This window comes from Bidens hawaiensis, unplaced genomic scaffold (genome assembly GCF_021521415.1).
Source record: "Bidens hawaiensis isolate Kalapana, Puna unplaced genomic scaffold, B.hawaiensis_p1.1 tig00009659_1, whole genome shotgun sequence".
Lineage (NCBI taxonomy): Eukaryota > Viridiplantae > Streptophyta > Magnoliopsida > Asterales > Asteraceae > Bidens > Bidens hawaiensis.
The window spans coordinates 815,442-821,441 of record NW_027491724.1 but is presented as its reverse complement, the minus strand read 5'-3'; the positions used below and the strand labels follow the sequence as shown (position 1 = coordinate 821,441).

The 6,000-nt window shown below is 38.0% G+C and overlaps 1 pseudogene; it reads left to right on the top strand.

Moving 5' to 3' along the window:
* Positions 1–809: 809 nt before the first annotated feature.
* On the top strand, positions 810–2,543 carry LOC143533298 (pentatricopeptide repeat-containing protein At4g30700 pseudogene; annotated as a pseudogene).
* Positions 2,544–6,000: the final 3,457 nt, after the last annotated feature.

The window sequence follows — 6,000 nt, the reverse complement described above, 5'->3', positions numbered from 1 at the left end:
AACCAGTTCCAGATATGGTCGGGTTTTTTACTGATTTGCTCGGGTTTTTTACTGATTTGGCCGGGTTTTTATCGAGTTTTGGCCGTGTCATGCCCGGGTTTTGACCAGGTAAAGGTGGAACCAGTTCTGGTGGGTCCGACTTCTCTAAGGTACTGAAACCTAGAGATGAGCTCAGGACAGTATCAGTACCGATCCCGACAATACCGATCCCAAATCCCGATCCGGAAATTTGAAAATACTTAGTACCGGTACGAGTATCGAAATGTTCGGTTTGGTATCGTTACTGGTACCAAAAACTCAAAACTTGGTACTGATTTGGTACCGAAAGCGTCTGTCCCTACTAAAATCTGATTTGTACCTGCGGGTCATATCCTGAACGGGTTTTATGCCACGTCTACTATAGGTGTACAAAACTGGTTTGGTCAACGGCTGGTCAAAACCAGTTTGACTCAAATTGGTTTGGTTTAGAAGCAAGATAGGCTGGCCTGGTCTATGTCGGTTCGGTCCAGTTTTAAACCGGTTTTCCTCAAACCTGTTCGGTTTCAAAATCGGTTTGGTAGATCTTAAGGAGAACCGTTCCTGTTACTAACGGTTTGGGTGAAACCTGCTTTATTGTCAAACCGGTTCATTTCGGTTTACATAAAATCAGTCCCAATCCGATCTTTTCTTACACCTCTAACGTCTACTCTAGATGCAACAGTACATAAAAGATTACCTCACGGCCCACATGTTCAACTCTAGAATCTTAAAAGCCCAAAATAATTAAACTAAAGGCAACCAAACTTACGCATGACTTAATTCTTGTCACAATGAAACCAAAAGGACTTAATTTTTTCATTTCCGCCCTTCAAACAGTAAACATAACCCACCTTAACCAACTCCATGCCCAAATAATCAAATCCCGCATTTCCCAAAACACATTCTTATTAACCCGTGCAGCACACGCATACCTAAAACTCGGGTACCCAACTTTCGGACAAATATTTATCACCAAAATTATTAAAACCCCCCCTTTATTTTTATGGAATGAGACCATAAAATGTTACACTAGAAAAAATTGTTACAATGAATCCATTAATCTTTATTATAACATGATCAGTAACGGGTACGCGCCTAATGCGTACACGTTTACTTTCGTGTTACCCGCGTGTGCGGGTTTAAAATCTTTGTCCTATGCACGGAGAGTCCACCGTGATGTAATGTTGTTCGGGTTCGACCGTAACGAGTTTGTTGTAACCGCGTTGGTTGACGCGTATGCGAAATGTGGTGAATTGGGTGTTGCACGCCAAGTGTTCGATGAAATGCCGGTGAAGCGAACCGCGAGCTGTAACGCGTTGATGACCGGGTTATTGTTGGGGGAAAAGTTTGATGGGGTTTTGGGGTTTTTTAATGAGATGAATAAGATGGGAATTGAGGCGGATACCATGACGATGGTTAGCGTGCTGCAGGCGTGCGCCTCGTTGGGTGCGTTGCAGCAGGGACGATGGGCGCATGATTATGCGATTCGGGCCGGGATTGAGATAAATATATATATAGGTGCAGCTTTGATTAATATGTATGCTAGGTGCGGTAGTATAAACGAGGCGCGCCAGGTGTTCGATAAAATGGTACAGAGAGATATCATTACGTGGACTGCGATTATTTGTGGGTACGGAATGCACGGTCTGGCCCACCTTTCGGAAACGCTTTTCGTTCAAATGATAAGTAACGGGTTGAAACCTGACGCGGTTACTTTTGTTGGGGTTTTAGCAGGGTTTAGTCACAATGGGATGGTTGATAAAGGGTGGTGTTATTTTAATAAAATGTTTAACGAGTTCGGTGTAAAACCGGCTTTAGAACATTATAGTTGCATGGTGGACATGCTCGGTAGGGCCGGGCAGTTAAAACAAGCGGAAGAACTTATAAGAAATATGGATATAAAACCCGATTCCAAGATATGGGGCGGGCTGTTAAACGCCTGCAAGATTCATAAAAATTTCGAAATGGCTGAAAGAGTTGTACCCGAGATTTTAAAACTTGATCCGAATAATACCGGGTGGCATGTACTCATGTCGAACATATATGCAAGTTCCGGAAAATGGGACCAAGTAGTTAAAATGAGACGAAATATTAAAGAAAAAAAGCTTGAAAAATCACCCGGGTGGAGCTCGATTGAAGTTGGAGGTCAAGTTCACACGTTTCTTTCGTTTGATCATTCGCATAATATGTCGAAAGAGATTTATAAGTATTTGAGAGACGTAAAAGAAAAGATGAGAAACGAAGGCTACGTGCCTGAGTCGGACGTTGTGTTTGAAAAGGTTGATGAGGAAACTAAGGAGGAGATGTTGTTTTATCATAGTGAAAGATTGGCTATCGCGTTTGGGATCTTGAGCACGTCGGATGGTGATGTGTTGCGAGTGATGAAGAACTTACGGGTGTGTGTCGATTGCCATAATGTTATTAAGTTTATATCTCGAATCGCTTGTAGGGTGATCATTGTTAGAGATGTTAAAAGGTTTCATCATTTTAAGGATGGTGTTTGTAGTTGTGGAGATTATTGGTGATGGTTAAAGATCTATTGTTTCGCTTAGGTTTTTTCCGTTTCTAAAACAACTCGTTTTGACTCGTGACTGTTTTTATTAAAACCTGTTATTTTTTTTAACGTAATTGATTTTGTTATTTTTTTTAAAGATGTTTTTGGTGACTTTGATTCCTCATGCAGATATGTCAATAGTCTCTAATTGTTATATGAAGAAATAGAAATACATGGTAGTTTAATACTTTAATCTCATATTGAGCATGTTGATTGTTGAAGTTTGTATTTGGTTTTAAAAAATGGGCTAAATTGACATATGGATTGGCCCAATGACGTTTTTAAACGACAAACCTAAATGTGGGCCGTGCCTAGTAAATGGGCCGGATTGGCATTCACAGTTTCACCTATCTTCTAAAATGCCCTTGTTTGACCCGTATATAGAGGTGGGCTGTTCACAAGTCGAATCGAACTGAGTGAAGGCTTGCTCGTTGCTTGGCTCGTTTACAACCAAACTGAACCGAATGACTGAAATTCGAACTGAGCGAAAATCGAAACAAGCCAAAATCGAATCGAGTATTTTTCGATCGAACATTGAGCAATTTTCGAGCATTATTTATTTATTTTTCACTTAAGAAATTTCAATAATAAACAAGTTTGAAGGCTGTAAATAATATATTTTGTAAATAAATTAGTAGTTTTTAGATAAACATGTTACAGGTTGTAAATTTTTAAGAGAAATAAGTTTGAAGTGAGATATAATTAGCATGCAAATATACTTCTAGTATTTTAAAAACTTGAATCAAGCTAACGAAACTATAAAATTGACATAATATGAAAAATTTAGAAGGGTCTTAAAATTAAAAATATTCGAGCTGAACCGAACCGAGCGGCTAGTTTACAATCGAGCGAAAAAATGAGCGAGCATTTTCCGGCGAGCGAGTTCGACCAGCGAGCGGTTTGGACGGCCCTACAAACCGGTGTTTTTAGGAACAGGAACCTGGTAGAAACCGGCTCTGGGTATGACCAACAAAAGTCAACAACCCGGTCGGGTAGGAACCGGTTCCGGCTATGGTCAGGTATTTGACCGGTTTTCTGGGTTTATATCGGGGTATTGGTGGAACTGGTTCCACGTCAATTCCGGTTCCGAGGAGAAACCCAAAACCCAGTCCGTACCCACGGGTCGGGTCCAGAACTCCCTTATTCCCAATAATTCTTTCGATTAGCTCATTAAGCCCAAATGGATCACTTTCATGCCCAATAATAATATCTTCTGAATGTGGGCTTTGAAATTGAGTTTCAGGAATAGGCCCACTTGAATTAAACAACTCTTTCAAGCCCAATGTGGAACCCTTTTCAAATAAAATATTAGGAGGTGGTGGTGGGGTCGGATATGCGTCTGCATAGCTTTCATTTGATGATTGCACATTATCCAACGTGACATTATCTATCAACTCCTTCATTCTTGGATAACACATCAACCTCAACATTTGTCTTTGAATTAGTTTTCATGTACCGGATTAGATTTGTAACCCTCGCCTCTGTTGAAATAAGCCGCATTCACCTTCACTTTGACTTTATCAATACGAACAGATCTTAGACTGTCCCGTAACGACACCACATCCCGGACATTAATGAAACGAACGAAAGCAAAGCAATATCCATATTTTTCTTTTTAGGAACGTAAGCATCTACAATCTGACTGAAACTTTCATAAATCTTCCATAGTAGATGCCCAGTGCATCCATATGGTAGATTTGAAACATAGAACATAGTTGCCTTGGGTTTCATTTGCTGTCGAGCGTATGTTGCCTCAGATCTATTATCCCTCCTCTTGTAGACCACTTCTTCCCATCCGTCTTCACCGACTCTCCGGCGGCTTTCCGGCAGTGACGGATACAGGAATTTTTTCCAGAGGGTTCACTATTTTTAAATGTTTTAATTTTATAGGGTTGGACATAAAAAATTACGGGTTGATTTAAAAATTCGGGTCAGGTAAAGTTCATCAAACAAAAAAAGTACGATACAATAGTAAAATTACATAAACAAACTAACAAGTTAACAATTTAAATAAGAGAATTAGAAAACTTAAGTAACAAATAATCGAAGAAAGTCGAAAACCCGATAGAATGGAGAGTGGAGACGTCCAATGTCGGCAATAGAAACTTTTTTCACGGGATCGGAAATTTTTTGACTCAAAAAATTATTAGTTTATTACTATATGCCTATACAATAATTTTCGGTTCAAGTCGGGCCAGGTCATGTAAATCCCGGAGTCCAAAAGAGGGATGATTGCATGAATCAGTCTTGAAATTTAAATTAATTACAACCATCGATAAGGTGACCAATGGTCTTATGGGACCGCTGACAAAAGTAGAACTTTGCTACTTAAAAGGTTGTTTATGGTTGCTTGGTTATAAATAACTGTAAGTTTTTAAGTTAATATGTTTTAGGATGACTTTAAAATTGTTTGCTTTTGTTTGTTTTTACCAAAAGAACAATAAATCTTTTTTATAAACACTAGATCATATATAACGTATAAGTTTAGTAAAATTTAAAGATTTATAGATAAATAATAAAGTAATAATAATATAAAAGTGAGAAATAATATACAGAAGGATGAAATACTGAAAAGTAAAAGGTAACTTATTACAGCCCATCTTAAAACCTAGGTCTATACTCTATACTAACCTAAAATAAATATATTGGCTATTTTGTTTTGCTTCTTCTCCAGCCTCACAAATATATTGGCTATTTCGTTTTGCTTCTTTCTCCGGCCTCACAAAGTAAAGTTGCAGCACTCGTCTCAGGCCATCGGAAAATTGAAATTCTTTGGACAATTACTTCCCAACCTTCACCACTTGTTTGTTTTTCTTAGGGGTTCACACCATAATTTTTAGGGGGTTCACTCCCAGTTTTCTACATAACTTTGCACTATAATCCCAAACTCAGGGGGTTTCTGTAAACCCCCTCCTAACAATGTAAGTCCGCTAATACACATTGCATAATTTTTTGCGTAACTATTTATATATGTTACCCAATAACTTGCGAAACCATATTACTGTTTTGATTCGGTTCAAATTTTCTTTTATTTAGACCGCAAACCAAATTAACCCAACATGTTTAACATGTTTGAAGACGTGACAACTTACCGAAATCTTCTAAAACAGTTGGCATCTCCAAGTTGGGGGCACTCATACTGTCATACATAAGTTGAAATTAAGGAATCATTTTTAGTCATCGACAACAATGTATAAAAGTCAACTTCAATCAGTAATGTTTAACGTTCATTGCCAATTTTTGGTGCATGTTTAAATATCTAATATCAAAAGTTGGTGAAGTAAATGTTAATTTCTGATAATATATATAATCAAATTAAATAACTAAATAAGATAATAAAATGATTAATTTAACAAGTATCTTACTAAGTTCGTACAATGGTAAAGTATGAGACATAAATGTGTTGTATGAGGTAGTTTATTTATTTC